General features: G+C 49.1%; 1 pseudogene; it reads left to right on the forward strand.

Moving 5' to 3' along the window:
• Nucleotides 1-18,893, forward strand: part of LOC115412086 (anion exchange protein 3-like) — a 20,168-nt pseudogene extending 1,275 nt beyond the window's left edge.
• The last annotated feature ends 2,635 nt before the right edge of the window (nt 18,894-21,528 follow it).

Below are 21,528 nucleotides of genomic sequence, written 5' to 3' on the forward strand. Positions count from 1 at the left end.
TAAGTATAACTGGTGTTAATAGAAGCCTTCTATAAGGTGATTTAAGTAAGAACACCAGTGGACTGTCCCGTCTGTCCCGGTCGTCTCATCCTTCTCTTCGTGTCTCTGTTTCTCTGGACCCAGTTCTGTCAGACCCAGGGCTTCGAGTACCTGACGGGTCGGGTCGGACGGCTTCTGGCTCATCTTATACGTCCTGGTGATCGTGGCGGCAGAAGGCAGCTTCCTGGTCCGATACATCTCACCCTTTACCCAGGAGATCTTCGCTTTCCTCATCTCCCTCATATTTATTTATGAGACTTTCTCCAAGCTTTTCAAGGTAAACATGCAACTGAGTTGACCCATGATTCAACCATGAATTCAACATTATTTACAGACCCGACGCAAAACAACAAACACAAAAGCCAAAGATGCAGCAACCTGGACTGGACTGAATGAAGGTGTTCTACTGCAGCGGTCCACCTGGAGACCACATGGACTCCAGGCTCATGTGGTCCACCTGTAGACCAGATGGACTCCGGGCTCATGTGGTCCACCTGTAGAACAGATGGACTCCGGGCTCATGTGGTCCACCTTTAGAACAGATGGACTCCGGGCTCATGTGGTCCACCTGTAGACCAGATGGACTCCGGGCTCATGTGGTCCACCTGTAGACCAGATGGACTCCGGGCTCTGTGGTCCACCTTTAGAACAGATGGACTCCAGGCTCATGTGGTCCACCTGTAGACCAGATGGACTCCGGGCTCATGTGGTCCACCTGTAGACCAGATGGACTCCGGGCTCATGTGGTCACCTGTAGACCAGATGGACTCCGGGGTCATGTGGTCCACCTGTAGACCAGATGGACTCCGGGCTCATGTGGTCCACCTGTAGAACAGATGGACTCCGGGCTCATGTGGTCCACCTGTAGAACATGGACTCCGGGCTCATGTGGTCCACCTGTAGACCAGATGGACTCCGGGCTCATGTGGTCCACCTGTAGACCAGATGGACTCCGGGCTCATGTGGTCCACCTGTAGACCAGATGGACTCCAGGGTCATGTGGTCCACCTGTAGACTAGATGGACTCCGGGCTCATGTGGTCCACCTGTAGACTAGATGGACTCCGGGCTCATGTGGTCCACCTGTAGACCAGATGGACTCCGGGCTCATGTGGTCCACCTGTAGACCAGATGGACTCCGGGCTCATGTGGTCCACCTGTAGAAACAGATGGACTCCGGCTCATGTGGTCACCTGTAGAACAGATGGACTCCAGGGTCATGTGGTCCACCTGTAGACCAGATGGACTCCAGGCTCATGTGGTCCACCTGTAGACCAGATGGACTCCAGGGTCATGTATCAGCTGATGTGAGTTGGTTGGTCTTCCTGTCTTCAGGTGTTTCAGGAACATCCTCTGTTGGCCGTCTATCCCAGTGACGGTCCTCTACCGGACCTTCAGAACCCCAGATGTGTTCAACCAGCCCAACCACGGCCCTGGTCTCTGGTCCTCATGATGGGAACCTTCTTTGTGGCTTTCTTCCTCAGAAAGTTTAGAACATCGATTCTTGGGCGGAAAGGTGAACTTTCTGTTCATACCATGGTGTCACGGTCCATCTGGTCCTAAACTGTCCCTTTGGTCCCTCGTCCTAAACTGTCCTTTAGTCCATCTGTCCTAAACTGTCCCTTAGTCCATCTGTCCTAAACTGTCCCTTTAGTCCATCTGTCCTAAACGTCCCTTAGTCCGTTCTGTCCTAACTGTCCCTTTGGTCCGTCTGTCCTAACTGTCCCTTTAGTCCATCTGTCCTAAACTGTCCCTTTGGTCCGTCTGTCCTAAACTGTCCCTTTAGGTCCATCTGTCCTAAACTGTCCCTTTAGTCCATCTGTTCCTAAACTGTCCCTTTAGTCCCTCGGTCCTAAACTGTCCCTTTAGTCCATCTGTCCTAAACTGTCCTTGGTCCGTCTGTCCTAACTGCCCTTTGTCCGTCTGTCCTAAACTGTCCCTTTAGTCCCTCTGTCCTAAACTGTCCCTTTAGTCCATCTGTCCTAAACTGTCCCTTTAGTCCTCTGTCCTAAACTGTCCCTTTTGGTCCGTCTGTCCTAAACTGTCCCCTTTTGTCCCTCTGTCCTAAACTGTCCTTTGTCCGTCTGTCCTAAACTGTCCCTTTAGTCCATCTGTCTAAACTGTCCCTTTCGTCCATCTGTCCTAAACTGTCCCTTGGTCCATCTGTCCTAAACTGTCCCTTTAGTCCCTCGGTCCTAAACTGTCCCTTTGAGTCCGTCTGTCCTAAACTGTCCCTTTGGTCCGTCTGTCCTAAACTGTCCCTTTAGTCCTCTGTCCTAACTGTCCCTTAGTCCATCTGTCCTAAACTGTCCCTTTAGTCCCTCGGTCCTAAACTGTCCCTTTGGTCCGTCTGTCCTAAACTGTCCCCTTTGGTCCCTCTGTCCTAAACTGTCCCTTTAGTCCGTCGGTCCTAAACTGTCCCCTTTAGTCCGTCTGTCCTAAACTGTCCCTTTGGTCCGGCTGTCCTAAACTGTCCCTTGGTCCATCTGTCCTAAACTGTCCCTTTGGTCCGTCTGTCCTAAACTGTCCCTTTAGTCCCTCTGTCCTAAACTGTCCCTTTGGTCCCGTCTGTCCCTAAACTGTCCCCTTTAGTCCTCTGTCCTAAACTGTCCCTTTAGTCCATCTGTCCTAAACTGTCCCTTTAGTCCCTCTGTCCTAAAACTGTCCCTTTAGTCCATCTGTCCTAAACTGTCCCTTTAGTCCCTCTGTCCTAAACCGTCCCTTTGGTCCCTCTGTCCTAAACTGTCCCTTTAGTCCCTCTGTCCTAAACTGTCCCATTGGTCCCTCTGTCCTAAACTGTCCCATTGGTCCCTCTGTCCTAAACTGTCCCCTTTGGTCCCTCTGTCCTAAACTGTCCCTTTGGTCCCTCTGTCCTAAACCGTCCCTTTAGTCCATCTGTCCTAAAACTGTCCCTTTAGTCCCTCTGTCCTAAACTGTCCCTTTAGTCTGTCTGTCCAAACTGTCCCTTTAGTCCTCTGTCCTAACTGTCCCTTTGGTCCGTCTGTCCTAAACTGTCCCTTTGGTCCATCTGTCCTAAACTGTCCCTTTGGTCCATCTGTCCTAAACTGTCCCTTGGTCCATCTGTCCTAAACTGTCCTTGTCGTCTGTCCCAAACTGTCCCTTTAGTCTGTCTGTCCTAAACTGTCCCTTTAGTCCCTCTGTCCTAAACTGTCCCTTTAGTCGTCTGTCCTAAACTGTCCCTTTAGTCTGTCTGTTCCTAAACTGTCCCTTTAGTCCATCTGTCCTAAACTGTCCTTTAGTCCCTCTGTCCTAAACTGTCCCTTTAGGTCTGTCTGTCCTAAACTGTCCCTTTATTCCCTCTGTCCTAAACTGTCCCTTTAGTCCCTCTGTCCCTAAACTGTCCCTTTAGTCCTGTCTGTCCTAAACTGTCCCTTTAGTCCCTGCGTCCTAAACTGTCCCTTTGGTCCATCTGTCCTAAACTGTCCCTTTAGGTCCATCTGTCCTAAACTGTCCCTTTAGTCCATCTGTCCTAAACTGTCCCTTTAGTCCCTCTGTCCTAAACTGTCCCTTTGGTCCGTCTGTCCTAAACTGTCCCTTTGGTCCATCTGTCCTAAACTGTCCCTTTGGTCCATCTGTCCTAAACTGTCCCTTTAACTTCTAGTCTGTCCTAAACTGTCCCTTTAGTCCCTCTGTCCTAAACTGTCCCTTTGGTCCGTCTGTCCTAAACTGTCCCTTTGGTCCATCTGTCCTAAACTGTCCTTTAGTCTGTCTGTCCTAAACTGTCCCTTTAGTCCCTCTGTCCTAAACTGTCCCTTTAGTCTGTCTGTCCTAACTGTCCCTTTAGTCTGTCTGTCCTAAACTGTCCCTTTAGTCCATGTCTGTCCTAAACTGTCCCTTTCGTCCATCTGTCCTAAACTGTCCCTTTAGGTCCCGTCTGTCCTAAACTGTCCCTTTAGGTCCTGTCTGTCCTAAACTGTCCCTTTAGTCCCTCTGTCCTAAACTGTCCCTTTAGTCTATCTGTCCTAAACTGTCCCTTTAGGTCCCTCTGTCCTAAACTGTCCCTTTAGTCTGTCTGTCCTAAACTGTCCCTTTAGTCCCTCTGTCCCTAAACTGTCCCTTTAGTCTGTCTGTCCTAAACTGTCCCTTTAGTCTGTCTGTCCTAAACTGTCCCTTTAGTCTGTCTGTCCTAAACTGTCCCTTTAGTCTGTCTGTCCTAAACTGTCCCTTATTTCCATAAATGTGTTCCAAACACATGTGTTCTGTGTTTGTCCGTTCGGTCCCTGCTGTGCTGCTGACTTCCTTTCTGTGGCAGATGTCAGAGTGGGTTCTTCCATAACAGGAACACAAACCTGTGTTGGTTTGAATCTAGAATGATTGTTCCCTCTCAGTCACCTTCTAAATTCTAAACCAGGGCTGTCAAACATGCGTCCTGGGGCCCAAATGCGTCCCCCAAAGGTTCCAGTCCGACCCCTGGGATGAATTTACACAGTGTCTAAATTCCACAGTCCAGGCTGTGGAACTCATGTTAGTGTGGGTTCCACATCCAGACCAATCTGATCTACAGTCCAATAAGAACAGCAGAAGAACCCACACAGAAGAACCACTGCAGATTTTCTTCTTCGTTTTTTTTTTTTTTTGCTTAATTCAACATAGTTGTCATTATTTACAGACATAATGTCATATTATTTTCCCATCCAACCCAGTAGTAAATCTGCAGTGGTTCTTCTGTGTGGGTCCTTCTGCTGTTCTTATTGGACTGTAGATCAGATTGGTCTGGATGTGGAACCCACACTAACATGAGTTTCCACAGCCTGGACTGTGGAATTTCTACACTTTGGAAATTCATTCCAGGGGTGGGACTGGAACCTTTTTTTGGGTGGGTGGGGGGGGTGCATTTGGCCCCCGGGATGCCTGTTTGACAGCCCTGGTTTAGACTGATCCACTCCTTCTGTTTATATCCTCTGGTATCCCGTCCTCCAAGGACCTTACTAAGCACCAGGTGTGCCTTTTATGCACACTTGTGGAATAATGTAAAAAAAAAATTCATACAGTTTGTTTTTAATTCTTTTACACTTTTTTTCTATTTCATCGACTTGAGCCGTAAATAAAAATAACAAATACTCAATAATTGTCACAATTTTTTTAACCCTTTAAATGCCGTGTTTGTAATGGAAACAAACCATTTTTTTGGATGCAAAAAAACACAAATTTTTTTTTAAAAAATATACTCCATAAAAAGTGGATCACATATTATTAGATTTTTTCATCCTGGTATATGTCAGTGATTAACTCCAACATTAGTTAATTTGCATTATTATTATTTTTGGTGCTAGGTCAAATGTTCAAAAATACTAGCATCTGTCACCAAGTGTGCGTAAAATGCACACCTATAAATCAAACTATTAAATATTATATATTGATTTATTTTTCTGCTCTAATTAGATTTTATTTTTGTAAATCCAGCTCAGTCCTAATCACACAGATCAAATGTTAGAAACAGTGCGTTTTATGCACACTGGGCAGACAGATGCTAGTCTGGTCATTTTCTTTTGTATACACTGTGCACATTTGAGTTGGTGGAAAGAATTTTAAAGATCATGCACAAATGAACAACTTTTGAATTCTAACCTTATTTAAATTGTGAAAAATAATATGAAGTTTTTAAAACGAAGTGCAAAGTGTGCGTAAAAGGCACACCTGGATACCAGAGGGTTAAAGTCTGTTTCTAAATTCTACGTAAAGAAAACTATCCTTCTGTGTTTTCTGTGTTTGTGGTTTAGGCTCGGAGGATCATCGGTGACTTTGGTATTCCCATCTCCATTTTAGTGTCAGTGTTAGTGGACTATTCTATCACTGACACCTACACACAGGTAACACACACACACACACACACACACACACACACACACACACAAACACACACATATATATGAATTATGGACCAGACAGTATATCTGTCTTTTCTTCTTCTGTCATTCATTCATCTGTCCTTCTTCTGTCCTTCCTTCTTCTGTCCTTATCTGTCCTTCATTCATCTGTCCTTCATCTGTCCTTCATGTCCTTCCTTCTTCTGTCCTTCCTTCATGTCCTTCCTAATCGCCTTCATCTGTCCTTCCTTCTTCTGTCCTTCCTTCTTCTGTCCTTCCTGCTTCTGTCCTTCCTTCATCTGTCATTCTTCTTCTGTCCTTCATCTGTCTTCATTCATCTGTCCTTCATCTGTCTTCCTTCATCTGTCCTTCATCTGTCCTTCTTTCTTCTGTCCTTCTTCATCTGTCCTTCCTTCATCTGTCCTTCATCTGTCCTTCCTTCTTCTGTCCTTCCTTCACTGTCCTTCATCTGTCTTCCTTCTTCTGTCCTTCCTTCTTCTGTCCTTCCTTCTTCTGTCCTTCATCGTCCTTCATTAATCTGTCCTTCTGTCTTCCTTCATCTGCCGTCATCTGCTTCCTTCTTCTGTCCTTCCTTCATCTGTCCTTATTCATCTGTCCTTCATCTGTCCTTCCTTCTTCTGTCCTTCCTTCATCTGTCCTTCATCTGTCCTTCTTCTGTCCTTCCTTCATCTGTCCTTCATCATCTGCCTTCATCTGTCCTTCCTTCATCTGTCCTTCCTTCTTCTGTCCTTCCTTCATCTGTCCTTCCTTCTTCTGTCCTTATCATCTGTCTTCTTCTGTCTTCCTTCATCTGTCCTCCTTCTTCTGTCTCCTTCATCTGTCCTTCCTTCTTCTGTCCTTCATATGTCCTTCATTCATCTGTCCTCATCTGTCCTTCCTTAATCTGTCCTTCATCTGTCCTTCCTTCTTCTGTCCTTCCTTCATCTGTCCTTCCTTCATCTGTCCTTCATCTGTCCTTCCTTCTTCTGTCCTTCCTTCATCTGTCCTTCATCTGTCCTTCATCTGTCCTTCATCTGTCCTTCCTTCATCTGTCCTTCATCTGTCCTTTGTCCTTATTCTTATGTCCTTCTAATCTGTCCTTCATCTGTCCTTCCTTCTTCTGTCCTCATTCATCTGTCATTCATCATCTGTCTTCATCTGTCCTTCCTTCTGGCATTCCTTCTGTCCTTCCTTCATTGTCCTTCCTTATCTTCTGTCCTTCCTCTGTCCTTCCTTCATCGTCCTTCATTCATCTGCCCTTCATCTGTCCTTCCTTCTTCTGTTTCGCATCTGTCCTTCCTTCTTCTGTCCTTCCTTCATCTGTCCTTCCTTCTTCTGTCTTCCTTCATCTGTCATTTCGTCCTTAATTCATCTGTCCTCATCTGTTTCCTTCTTCTGTCCTTCCTTCTTCGTCCTCCTTCATCTGTCCTCTTCTTCTGTCCTCCTCATCTTTCCTTCCTTCATCTTTCCTTCCTTCATCTGTGTCCTTTTCTGTCCTTCCTTCATCTGTCCTTCTTTTCTGTCCTTCCTTCATCTGTCCTTCATTCATGTCCTCATCTGTCCTATTTTCTGTCCTCCTTCATCTGTCCTTCTTTCTGTCCTTCCTTCATCTTGTCCTTCCTTCATTGTCCTCATTCATCTGTCCTTCATCTGTCCTTCCTTCATCTGTCTTCCTCATTGTCCTCCTTCATGTCCTTCCTTCATCTGTCCTTCTTCATCTGTCCTTCATCTGTCCTTCCTTCTTCTGTCTTCTCATCTGTCCTTCATTCATCTGTCCTTCATCTGTCCTTCCTTCATCTGTCCTTCATTCATCTGTCCTTCATCTGTCCTTCATCTGTCCTTCATCTGTCCTTCCTTCATCTGTCCTAGTTTCATCTGTCCTTCCTTCTCTGTCCTTCCTATCTGTCCTTCATTCATCAGTCCTTCCTTCTATCTCGTCCTTCATCATCTGTCCTTCATTCTTCTGTCCTTCCTTCACTGTCCTTCCTTCATCCGTCCTTCCTTCATCCGTCCTTCATTCATCCGTCCTTCCTTCATCTGTCCTTCCTTCATTTGTCCTTCCTTCATCGTCCTTCATTCATCATCCTTCATTCATCTGTCCTTCCTCATCTGTCCTTCCTTCTTCTGTCCTTCCTTCTTCTGTCCTTCCTTCATCTGTCCTTCATTCATCTGTCCTTCTTCATGTTCCTTCATTCATCTGTCCTCCTTCTTCTGTCCTTCATCTGTCCTTCATTCATCTGTCCTTCATCTGTCCTTCCTTCATCTGTCCTTCATCTGTCCTTCCTTCTTCTGTCCTTCCTTCATCTGTCCTTCCTTCATCTGTCCTTCATCTGTCTTCCTTCTTCTGTCATTCATTCATCTGTCCTTCATCTGTCCTTCATCTGTCCTTCCTTCTTCGTCCTTCTCACGTCCTTCATCTGTCCTTCATCTGTCCTTCCTTCTTCTGTCCTTCATTCATCTGTCCTTCATTCATCTGTCCTATCTGTCCTTCCCTTCTCTGTCCTTCCTTCATCTGTCCCTTCCTTCTCTGTCCTTCCTTCTTCTGTCCTTCCTTCATCTGTCCTTCATTCTTCTGTCCTTCCTTCATCGTCTTCATTCATCTGTCCTTCATCTGTCTTCCTTCATCTTTCCGTCCTTCATCTGTCCTTCCTTCTTCTGTCCTTCCTTCTATCGTCCTTCCTTCATCTGTCCTTCATTCATCTGTCCTTCATCTGTCCTTCCTTCTCTGTCCTTCCTTCATCTGTCCTTCCATTCTTCTGTCCTTCCTTCATCTGTCCTTCCTTCTCTGTCCTTCCTTCATCTTTCCTTCCTTCTCTTTCCTCTTCCTTCATCTGTCCGTCCTTCTTCTGTCCTTCTCTTCATCTGCCTTCCTTCTTCTGTCCTTCCTTCATCTGTCCTTCATTCATCTGTCCTTCATCGTACGTCCTTCTTCGTCCTCCTTCATCTGTCCTTCTTCTTCGTCCTTCCTTCATTCTGTCCTTCCTTCATCTGTCCTTCTTTCTGTCTTCCATTCATCTGCTTCCTTCATCGGTACTTCATTCATCTGTCCTCATTGTCATTCCTTATCTGTCTTCCTTCATCTGTCCTCCTCATCTGTCCTTCATCATCTGTCCTTCATCTGTCCTTCCTATTGTCCTTCCTTCATCTGTCCTTCATTCATCTGTCCTTCATCTGTCCTTCCTTCATCTGTCCTTCATTCATCTGTCCTTCATCTGTCTTCCTTATCTGCCTTCATCTGTCCTTCTTATCTGTCCTTAGTTCATCTGTCCTTCCTTCTCTGTTCCTTCATCTGTCCTTCATCATCCGTAGTCCTTCATCTGTCCTTCATTCATCTGTCCTCCTTCTTCTGTCCGTCCTTCATTGTCCTTCATTCATCCGTCCTTCATTCATCCGTCCTTCCTTCATCTGTCCTCCTTCATCTGTCCTTCATTCATTCGTCCTTCATTCATCCATCCTTCATTCTCTGTCCTTCCCTTCATCTGTCCTTCATTCATCTGTCCTTCCTTCTTCTGTCCTCCTCTTCTGTCCTTCCTTCATCTGTCCTTCATTCATCTGTCCTTCCTTCATCTGTCCTTCATTCACCTGTCCTTCATTCATCTGTCCTTCATTCATCTGTCCTTCCTTCATCTGTCCTTCATTCACCTGTCCTTCATTCATCTGTCTTCCTTCTTCTGTCCTTCCTTCATCTGTGTCCTTCTATCTGTCCTTCATTCACCTGTCCTTCATTCACCTGTCCTTCATTCATCTGTCCTTCCTTCACCTGTCCTTCATTCATCTGTCCTTCATTCACCTGTCCTTCATTCATCTGTCCTTCCTTCATCTGTCCTTCATTCATCTGTCCTTCCTTCACCTGTCCTTCATTCACCTGTCCTTCATTCATCTGTCCTTCCTTCATCTGTCCTTCATTCATCTGTCCTTCCTTCATCTGTCCTTCATTCACCTGTCCTTCCTTCATCTGTCCTTCATCTGTCCTACCTTCATCTGTCCTTCCTCTTCTGTCCTTCATTCATCTGTCCTTCATTCACCTGTCCTTCCTTCATCTGTCCTTCCTTCATCTGTCCTTCATTCACCTGTCCTTCATTCATCTGTCCTTCCTTCATCTGTCCTTCCTTCATCTGTCCTTCATTCACCTGTCCTTCATTCATCTGTCCTTCATTCACCTGTCCTTCCTTCTTCTGTCCTTCATTCATCTGTCCTTCCTTCTTCTGTCCTTCCTTCATCTGTCCTTCCTTCATCCTCCTCTCTTTTCCTTACAGAAACTCAACGTTCCCTCTGGTTTCTCCGTCACGTCTCCAGACAAACGGGGCTGGTTCATCAGTCCCTTTGGGGACAAACGTCCCTTCCCCACATGGATGATGGGGGCCTCGGTGGTCCCTGCCCTGCTGGTCTTCATCCTCATCTTCATGGAAACTCAGATCACTTCGTACGTATGGATTCTCCTCCTACCTGTGTCACATGACCCTGTCCTCCATAAAACCCTGTTCTTCTTCCCTGTCCTCAGACTGATCGTCAGTAAGAAGGAGCGTCGTCTGGTCAAAGGTTCGGGTTTCCACCTGGACCTGCTGCTCATCGTCATCCTGGGCGCCGTCTGTCCTCTGTTCGGACTTCCCTGGCTGACGGCGGCCACGGTGCGTTCGGTGACCCACGTCAACGCTCTGACGGTCATGAGTAAAGCCACGGCACCCGGAGAGAAGCCCATGATCCAGGAGGTGAAGGAGCAGAGGCTGACGGGGCTGCTGGTGGCTGTGCTTGTAGGTAAGAGGACTGGGACCGGGACAAGGACCGGGACTGGGACTGGGACTGGGACAAGGACCGGACAAGGACCGGGACAAGGACTGGGACAAGGACCAGGACAAGGACCGGGACTGGGACTGGGACAGGGACTGGGACAAGGACCGGGACAAGGACTGGGACAAGGACCAGGACAAGGACCGGGACTGGGACTGGGACAAGGACCGGACAGGGACAAGGACCGGGACAAGGACCGGACAAGGACCGGGACAAGGACCGGGACAGGGACCAGGACTGGGACCGGGACAAGGACCGGACAGGGACAAGGACCGGGACAAGGACTGGGACAAGGACCGGGACAAGGACCGGACAAGGACCGGGACAAGGACCGGGACAAGGACCGGACAAGGACCGGGACAAGGACCTAGGACAAGGGACGGGACAAGGACCGGACAAGGACCGGGACAAGGACCAGGACAGGGACCGGGACAAGGACAGGGACAAGGACAAGCACAAGGACCGGGACAAGGACCAGGACAAGGACCGGGACTGGGACTGGGACAGGGACTGGGACAAGGACGGACAAGGACCGGGACAAGGACTGGGACAAGGACCGGACAAGGACCGGACAAGGACCGGGACAAGGACGGGACAGGGACAGGGACCGGGACTGGGACCGGGACAAGGACAGGGACAAGGACCAGACAAGGACCGGGACAAGGACCAGGACCAGGACAGGGACAAGGACAGAGACCAGGACAGGGACAAGGACACCCACCCACCAACCACCATCAGACCAAGACTAACAGCATCCAGATTGTTCCTGTTCTAATCAGTTTTCTTCTAACCAAAGCCTGTGTGTGTGCATGCACGTGCATGTGTGTGTATGTGTGTGCGTGCATGCATGCGCATGCGTGTGTGTGTGTGTGTGTGTGTCTGTCCTCTCTCGTCCTCAGGTCTGTCCATAGTGATGACAGACGTGCTCCGCCTCATCCCATTGGCTGTGCTGTTTGGTATCTTCCTGTACATGGGCGTCACCTCTTTAACGGGCATCCAGCTGTACGAACGCATCACACTGATGTGCACGCCCGCCAAGCACCACCCAGACCACATCTACGTCACCAAGGTAACCACACCAGGTCCAGCTGTCCATGTCCCACACATGTCCCTCACATGTCCCACACTTGTCCCACAGATGCCCAACACATGTCCCACAGATGGCCCACACATGTCCCACAGATGTCCCACACATGGCCCACACATGTCCCCACACATTTTCCACAGATGCCCCACACATGTTCCACAGATGGCCCACACATGTCCCACACATTTTCCACACATGTCCCACAGATGCCCAACACATGTCCCACAGATGGCCCACACATGTCCCACAGATGCCCAACACATGTCCCACACATGTCCCACACATGTTCCACAGATGCCCCACACATGTTCCACAGATGGCCCACACATGTCCCACAGATGGCCCACACATGTCCCACAGATGTCCCACACATGGCCCACACATGTCCCACACATTTTCCACAGATGCCCCACACATGTTCCACAGATGGCCCACACATGTCCCACACATTTTTCCACACTTGTCCCACAGATGCCCAACACATGTCCCACAGATGGCCCACACATGTCCCACAGATGCCCAAACATGTCCCCACACATGTCCCACACATTTTCCACAGATGCCCCACACATGTTCCACAGATGGCCCACACATGTTCCACAGATGGCCCACACATGTTCCACAGATGTCCACACATGTTTTCACAGATGGCCCACACCATGTTCCAACATGTTCCACAGATGTCCCACACATGTTTCACAGATGGCCCACACATGTTCCACACATGTTCACAGATGTTCCCACCACATGTTTTCACAGAGGCCCAACATGTTCCACACATGTTCCACAGATGTCCCACACATGTTTCACAGATGGCCCCACAGTTCCACAGATGTCCCACACATGTTCCACAGATGTTCCACACATGGCCCACACATGTCCCACACATTTTCCACAGATGCCCCACACATGTTCCACAGATGTTCCACACATGGCCACACATGTCCCACACATTTTCCACAGATGTCCCACACATGTTCCACAGATGTTCCACCAGATGTCCACACATGTTCACAGATTGTCCCATACATGTTCACAGATGTCCCACACATGTCACAGATGTTCCACAGATGTACCACACATGTCCCCAAGATGGCCCACACATGTCCCACAGATGCCCAACACATGTCCCACACATGTCCCACACATTTTCCACAGATGCCCCACACATGTTCCACAGATGGCCCACACATGTTCCACAGATGTCCCACACATGTTCCACAGATGTCCCACACATGTTTTCACAGATGGCCCACACATGTTCCACACATGTTCCACAGATGTCCCACACATGTTTCACAGATGGCCCACACATGTTCCACACATGTTCCACAGATGTCCCACACATGTTTCACAGATGGCCCACACATGTTCCACACATGTTCCACAGATGTCCCACACATGTTTCACAGATGGCCCACACATGTTCCACAGATGTCCCACACATGTTCCACAGATGTTCCACACATGGCCCACACATGTCCCACACATTTTCCACAGATGCCCCACACATGTTCCACAGATGTTCCACACATGGCCCCACACATGTCCCACACATTTTCCACAGATGTCCCACACATGTTCCACAGATGTTCCACAGATGTCCCACACATGTTCACAGATGTCCATACATGTTCCACAGATGTCCCACACATGTTCACAGATGTTCCACAGATGTCCCACACATGTTCCACAGATGGCCCATACATGTTTCACAGATGGCCCACACATGTTCCAGACATAGCCCACACATGTCCCCACACATGTCCCACAGACTGGTGTGTGTCCTTAAATTGGACACAGTTCATTATGTTTATGCACATAAAAAAAGCCATTCTCTACGTCCACAGTACTGAGGCACCAAATATGGTGTGTCTCTTTTCCCAGAGCCAATCAGATGTCCTAATTTGTCCTGTTCCAATCAGCAGTAAGGACATGTTGTTGTCCCAGATCCAATCATGGACACTGTTCCATCAACTCATTGTCCTCTTGTGTCCACAGTACTGTGCCCCCCCCCACCCCCCCACACACACACACACACACCACACCCACATTATGTCAGTCCACTACAGTTTCCTGTGGTTTGGGCCTTTGGTCACATGACACTGGCGTTGTTGGTGCCTGAAACAGTATTTTTGTCGAACGGGTCCCAGAGCATAAACAATTTCCCAGCTACGCCCCCTTGTGTTGGCTCCGCCCCCCCGGTGTTGGTGTACGGATAGGACCAACACCACTGTATGGAAACCATGACAACCATAGGACCATATGACCAGAAGAAGAAAACCAAGGACGGATCCTGCACATGCTCAGTGCGTTCTTCTGTGGTTGGAACCTCCTGCACATGCTCAGTGCGTTCTTCTGTGGTTGGAACCTCCTGCACATGCTCAGTGCGTTCTTCTGTGGTTTTCCTGTCTCCTGCACATGCTCAGTCTGTGTTTGTGGACTGTTCCACATGCAGGTGTGGACTACGTATGACCCTGTTGGACCCAGTTGGACCGGTTCCACTTGGATGCACAGATTTACGGAAACCATATGAGTCTGGACCACAAACTGATAGTCCACTAAAGACAAAGACCAGGAAAACCTCTGGAAAGTAGAAAAGCACTCAGAGAGTGCAGACCTCCACCAAGACAGATCTGCCCCCCCCCCCCCCCCCCCCCCCACCATCACCACCAAAATGTAATCATTTCTTCCTTCTGCCAGTATCAACATTTCCTGAAAATCTGTCCATAACTTTTGGAGTTATCTTGCTAACAAACAAACAAACAAACACACAAACAAACAAACAAACAAACACACAAAGCAAAGTGATCACCATAGCTCCTGGCGGAGGGAATAACTGAATCTGTGCAGAAATGACTGAATTTGTTCTTTTCTTTTCAACTTGTGAATCTTTAACCCTTTGATGGCTGACGTCCACATTAGTGGACCCATAGTTGAACTGAGGTTCCAAAGGGTTCCACAGGTACTATAGTCCAGACCACGTGGGTCCGGTCTGTACAGACCCTCAGACCCACGTGGGTCCGGTCTGTACAGACCCTGAACTCAAGGATCCTGTTAGTTGTAGAATGTGGACTGATGTGGATCTGCTCCAGTGGACCTCCTCAGACCCACACATGGGTCTAGTGTCCACCGCTGGACAACAGGTTCACAGAGTGAGACAAAAAAAACAAACAAAACTGTCCACCACTAAGGACATTCAGTAAATAGAATAAAAAAATGCATCTGAAAAACTGTTGTATTTTGATGTTTCCAGTATCTGCAGTTGTTGAAGTAAAACCAGTCCAAACTGGTCCTTTCCTGGGTCTGAGGAGGGAAAACATCTTCTAAATAAAACCCTTTTTTTTTTTAAATTCCAAATGCATTTCAACTTTAGCCTCATTTGAGAAATGAACTCAATCTAAAAAAAATCCAGATCCTTTTTCCTGGTTCATGCATGTTCACATATGCAGCCATCTGTTTGAGTCCAGTGTCTGTTACAGCAGCTGAAGCTGAAGCTGAAGCTGAACCACAGTTCACTTCACACTGGATGTGTTTCACATCAAACCCACACACAGTCTGTCCACCAGAGGGAGCCACCAGCCTGAGGTCTGCTGTAGAGGGGGTCACTGAAGGACTGGGTCTGAGGGACTGGGCCTGAAGGACTGGGTCTGAGGGACTGGGTCTGAAGGACTGGGTCTGAGGGACTGGGTCTGAGGGACTGGGTCTGTTGAACTGGGTCTGAGGGACCGGGTCTGAGGGACCGGGTCTGAGGGACTGGGTCTGAGGGACCGGGTCTGAGGGACTGGGTCTGAAGGACTGGGTCTGAGGGACTGGGTCTGTTGAACTGGGTCTGAGGGACTGGGTCTGAGGGACTGGGTCTGAGGGACTGGGGTCTGTTGAACTGGGTCTGAGGGACTGGGTCTGAAGGACTGGGCCTGAAGGACTGGGTCTGTTGAACTGGGTCTGAGGGACCGGGTCTGAGGGACTGGGTCTGAAGGACTGGGTCTGAGGGACTGGGTCTGAGGGACTGGGTCTGTTGAACTGGGTCTGAGGGACTGGGTCTGAGGGACTGGGTCTGAGGGACCGGGTCTGAGGGACTGGGTCTGAGGGACTGGGTCTGAGGGACTGGGTCTGAGGGACTGGGTCTGAGGGACTGGGTCTGAGGGACCGGGTCTGAAGGACTGGGTCTGAGGGACCGGGTCTGAGGGACTGGGTCTGAAGGACCGGGTCTGAGGGACTGGGTCTGAGGGACTGGGTCTGAGGGACTGGGTCTGAGGGACTGGGTCTGTTGGACTGGGTCTGAGGGACTGGGTCTGAAGGACTGGGTCTGTTGAACTGGGTCTGAAGGACTGGGTCTGAGGGACTGGGTCTGTTGGACTGGGTCTGAAGGACTGGGTCTGAGGGACTGGGTCTGTTGGACTGGGTCTGAAGGACTGGGTCTGTTGAACTGGGTCTGAAGGACTGGGTCTGAGGGACTGGGTCTGAGGGACTGGGTCTGAAGGACTGGGTCTGAAGGACTGGGTCTGAGGGACTGGGTCTTTTGGACTGGGTCTGAAGGACTGGGTCTGTTGAACTGGGTCTGAAGGACTGGGTCTGAGGGACTGGGTCTGAGGGACTGGGTCTGTTGGACTGGGTCTGAGGTGGCCACAGGCCCTGGGGGGCTTAGTCCCTGGGGTCTGGGTCCAGTCCTAGGGGTCTGGATCTAGTCCTGGGCGTCCAGTCCAGTCCTGTGGGTCCAGTCCAGTCCTGGGGGGCTCAGTCCTGGGGGTCCAGTCCAGTCCTGTGGGTCTTGGTCCAGTCCTGGTGGTCCAGTCCAGTCCTGGTGGTCTTGGTCCAGTCCTTTGGGTCTGGGTCCAGTCCTTGGGGGTCTGGGTCCAGTCCAGTCCTGTGGGTCTTGGTCCAGTCCTGGTGGTCCAGTCCAGTCCTGGTGGTCTTGGTCCAGTCCTGTGGGTCTTGGTCCGGTCCTGGTGGTCCAGTCCAGTCCTGGTGGTCTGGGTCCAGTCCTGACCCCCTGCTGTGTGTCCTCAGGTGAAGACATGGCGTATGAACCTGTTCACGCTCATCCAGCTGGCCTGCATCGTGGCCTTATGGGTAGTGAAGTCCACCGTGGCGTCGTTGGCGTTCCCCTTCGTCCTCATCATGACGGTTCCACTGAGACGCCTCATACTGTCCAGGATCTTTGAGGAACGGGAACTGCAGGCGGTACGTTAGGGTCTGAGGAAGGAGTGTGTGTGTGTGTGTGTGTGTGTGTGTGTGTGTGTGGGTGTGTGTGGAGTAAAGCTGCTAATGCTAACGCTAACCCTCTGTGCTCTTCTTTCAGTTTGTTTGTAGTCAGTTCAGTCCATGTGAAAGTGAATGGTTGGATGGGAATGAGTATTTTACACAGATGGAGTTATAAATATGCATTTTACTGTTCTGTAATGTCTTACTTTTTATTAATGTGTGTATTTTTAATGATAACATCAGTTTGCCCAGGGGCTACAGGTGGAAATTAGCTCTAGTGCTACAACCTGCACACTACATCTGTCCTTTTTAAGGTTCATGTATATTGTCCCTGTCGGAATAAATAAATAAAGTGATAAAATGAAAATGTGTGTGTGTGCAGTAAAGCTGCTAATGCTAACGTTCTGTGGTCTTCTTCTGTGTGTGTGTGGAGTAAACCTGCTAATGCTAAGGCTAACGTTCTGTGGTCTTCTTCTGTGTGTGTGTGGAGTAAACCTGCTAATGCTAAGGCTAACGTTCTGTGGTCTTCTGTGTGTGTGTGGAGTAAACCTACTAATGCTAATGCTAACGTTCTGTGGTCTTCTTCTGTGTGTGTGTGTAGTAAACCTGCTAATGCTAAGGCTAACGTTCTGTGGTCTTCTTCTGTGTGTGTGTGGAGTAAACCTACTAATGCTAATGCTAACGTTCTGTGGTCTTCTTCTGTGTGTGTGTGTAGTAAACCTGCTAATGCTAATGCTAACATTCTGTGGTCTTCTTCTGTGTGTGTGTGTGTGTGTGTAGTAAACCTGCTAATGTTAATGCTAACGTTCTGTGGTCTTCTTCTGTGTGTGTGTGTAGTAAACCTGCTAATGCTAATGCTAAAGTTCTGTGGTCTTCTTCTGTGTGTGTGTGTAGTAAACCTGCTAATGCTAATGCTAACGTTCTGTGGTCTTCTTCTGTGTGTGTGTGTGTAGTAAACCTGCTAATGCTAACGTTCTGTGGTCTTCTTCTGTGTGTGTGTGTAGTTAACCTGCTAATGCTAATGCTAACGTTCTGTGGTCTTCTTCTGTGTGTGTGTGTAGTAAACCTGCTAATGCTAATGCTAAAGTTCTGTGGTCTTTTTCTGTGTGTGTGTGTAGTAAACCTGCTAATGCTAATGCTAACGTTCTGTGGTCTTCTTCTGTGTGTGTGTGTGTAGTAAACCTGCTAATGCTAATGCTAACATTCTGTGGTCTTCTTCTGTGTGTGTGTGTGTGTAGTAAACCTGCTAATGCTAATGCTAACGTTCTGTGGTCTTCTTCTGTGTGTGTGTGTAGTAAACCTGCTAATGCTAATGCTAAAGTTCTGTGGTCTTCTTCTGTGTGTGTGTGTAGTAAACCTGCTAATGCTAATGCTAACGTTCTGTGGTCTTCTTCTGTGTGTGTGTGTGTAGTAAACCTGCTAATGCTAACGTTCTGTGGTCTTCTTCTGTGTGTGTGTGTAGTTAACCTGCTAATGCTAATGCTAACGTTCTGTGGTCTTCTTCTGTGTGTGTGTGTAGTAAACCTGCTAATGCTAATGCTAACATTCTGTGGTCTTCTTCTGTGTGTGTGTGTAGTAAACCTGCTAATGCTAATGCTAAAGTTCTGTGGTCTTCTTCTGTGTGTGTGTGTAGTAAACCTGCTAATGCTAATGCTAACGTTCTGTGGTCTTCTTCTGTGTGTGTGTGTAGTAAACCTGCTAATGCTAATGCTAACGTTCTGTGGTCTTCTTCTGTGTGTGTGTGTAGTAAACCTGCTAATGCTAATGCTAACGTTCTGTGGTCTTCTTCTGTGTGTGTGTGTAGTAAACCTGCTAATGCTAATGCTAAAGTTCTGTGGTCTTTTTCCGTGTGTGTGTGTGTGTTGACAGCTGGACTGTGATGAGGACTCTCCAAACTTTGACGAGGACGGACGGGACGAGTACAACGAGATCCACATGTTGGTGTAAAGGTGACCGAAGAGCCAATAGGAGCGCAGACCACGCCCCCTCAGCTCCGACCAATCACAGCAGGTGTCTGGAACCTGTGTGTGCAGGTGGTGGTGAGGAACCCACAGGAACCAGGACACCAGAGGGGCTCACACAAATGCACAAATAGTGAAATAGCTCCAGAAGTAAAGCCTTTCTTCCTTTTGTTGTAGAGCACATGTAACTGCAGCTTTGACCAGACGGACACTTTAGACCTGGGGGGTCAAACATGAGGCCCGCGGGTCCAAAGCAGCCCACCTGATGCTCCAGTCTGACCCATGGAATGTGTACAGTGTTAGTGATCGTGTTCTATGAGGGGCCGCAGACAGACCCGTGTGGTACAACCTTTAAACCAGGACGGCTCCAGATGGTCTGTTCATCTGGGTTCAGCCTGAGAACAGATGGGAGTCCGTCTGTCTCATCACATGTGGAATTAGAAAAGCTGTGGAATTTCTAGCACTGAATGTTTTTTGGCACTGAAATTAAGTATCTGATTTTTTTTGTATCTGAATTCAACTATGTTCATAAAGTTAGAATAAAAAAAAAAATAGATACAAAAAATTCAGATGCAAAAAATTCAGACAAAAACTTGCGATCACACGTCCGCGCTGACCGTCTTCCTGCACCGGCGTCACATGACCACGCTAACGTAACTGGATTGGCCGGCTGTCAGTTGGACTTCAGACAGAATCGGTTGCTTGTCCTTGGTGTCCCGGATGTGTGATGGGAATTTTTTGCTTCTGAATTTTTTATTCTAAATTTATGAATATAGTTGAATTGAGACAAAAAATTCACATATTTAATTTCACAGCAAAAAAATTCAGCGCAAGCAATTCAAAAACTTTTATAATTCCAAATCTGATGAGACAGACTGACTTCCATAAAAAAGTCAAATTACATGATGAAGTTATTTATAGTTCCAAACCCTCCTTTCACCAAACATGTCAATCATCTCATCAACCATGAATTCCCTGGAAGTTCAGAAGAAAAACAGCTGCACTTGGACCAGTATCCATCCTCACTTTATCATTTGTACATGTTCATTTTAACACACACACACACATTTAACAACACACTGAACTGTGACCTCTGTACTTTCAGTCTGTCTTGTTCATGTTTAGTTCAGGACGTTCACATGTTTTGGTGAAAAGGAGAGTTTATAAATGTCAACATTTTCATGTCTTTTCCTTTTTTTCACTAAAGTGAATCCTGAGTGTGTGTGCGTGTGTGTGCGTGTGTGTGCGTGTGTGCGCGTGTGTGTGTGCGTGTGTGCGCGTGTGTGTGTATCCTGACAGTATTTTCCTGATCACACTGGTCTGTCTGTGGAACTGCAACTCAAATGGTCGTTCACATGTTCAGTGTAAGTAGTGCACTTCACACATTCATCCCAGGGGCAGGGTCGGACCCTTTTGGGGGTGGGGTAGGACCCTTTGGTGGGGTTGGACCCTTTGGGGGGGGTCGGACCCTTTGGTGGGGTCGGACCCTTTGGGGGGTGGGGTAGGACCCTTTGGTGGGGTTGGACCCTTTGGGGGGGGTCGGACCCTTTGGTGGGGTTGGACCCTTTGGCAGGTGGGGTCGGACCCTTGGGGGGGGTCGGACCCTTTGGGTGTTGGGGTTGGACCCTTTGGGGGTGGGGTTGGACCCTTTGGTGGGGTTGGACCCTTTGGGGGGGGTCGGACCCTTTGGTGGGGTTGGACCCTTTGGCGGGTGGGGTTGGACCCTTTGGGTGTTGGGGTTGGACCCTTTGGGGGTGGGGTTGGACCCTTTTGGGGGTGGGGGTCGGACCCTTTTGGGGGTGGGGTAGGACCCTTTGGTGGGGTTGGACCCTTTGGGGGGGGGTCGGACCCTTTGGTGGGGTTGGACCCTTTGGGGGGGGTCGGACCCTTTGGTGGGGTTGGACCCTTTGGCAGGTGGGGTTGGACCCTTGGGGGGGGGTCGGACCCTTTGGGTGTTGGGGTTGGACCCTTTGGGGGTGGGGTTGGACCCTTTGGTGGGGTTGGACCCTTTGGGGGGGGTCGGACCCTTTGGTGGGGTTGGACCCTTTGGCGGGTGGGGTCGGACCCTTTGGGTGTTGGGGTTGGACCCTTTGGGGGTGGGGTTGGACCCTTTTGGGGGTGGGGGTTGGACCCTTTGGGGGGTGGGGTTGGACCCTTTTGGGGGGGGGGGGGGGGGCGTGGGACCCTTTTGGGGGGGGGGGGGGGCGGCGTGGGACCCTTTGGGGGGTGGGGTTGGACCCTTTGGTGGCATCGGACCCTTTGGGGGGTGGGGTTGGACCCTTTGGTGGCGTTGGACCCTTTGGGGGGTGGGGTCGGACCCTTTGGGGGGCGGGTTTAGGCCTGTGGGGCGTATGTTTGAGCCCTTATGGGTGTGAGTTGGGGCTCGTCCTGGAGCCTCTGGGTCGTCGTCTGCATTAATCACTAATTAAAGCCGTTAGCCGCTCTGTGTTGTGTCCGGCTGAAGCTCTGCTCTGATTGGCTCATTTGAATCTTCACTTGTGCTGCAGACGTCCAAATACTACTGATGACAGTAGGCCTCCTGCTCCTGTGGCGGTCCTGCTGTGTCCTTCCGCAGTGCCCTTGGGCCTGTGCAGTTGCTGAGCAGTGCCACAGTTTGTATC

The sequence above is a fragment of the Sphaeramia orbicularis genome, chromosome 21 (genome assembly GCF_902148855.1).
Source record: "Sphaeramia orbicularis chromosome 21, fSphaOr1.1, whole genome shotgun sequence".
Classification (NCBI taxonomy): domain Eukaryota; kingdom Metazoa; phylum Chordata; class Actinopteri; order Kurtiformes; family Apogonidae; genus Sphaeramia; species Sphaeramia orbicularis.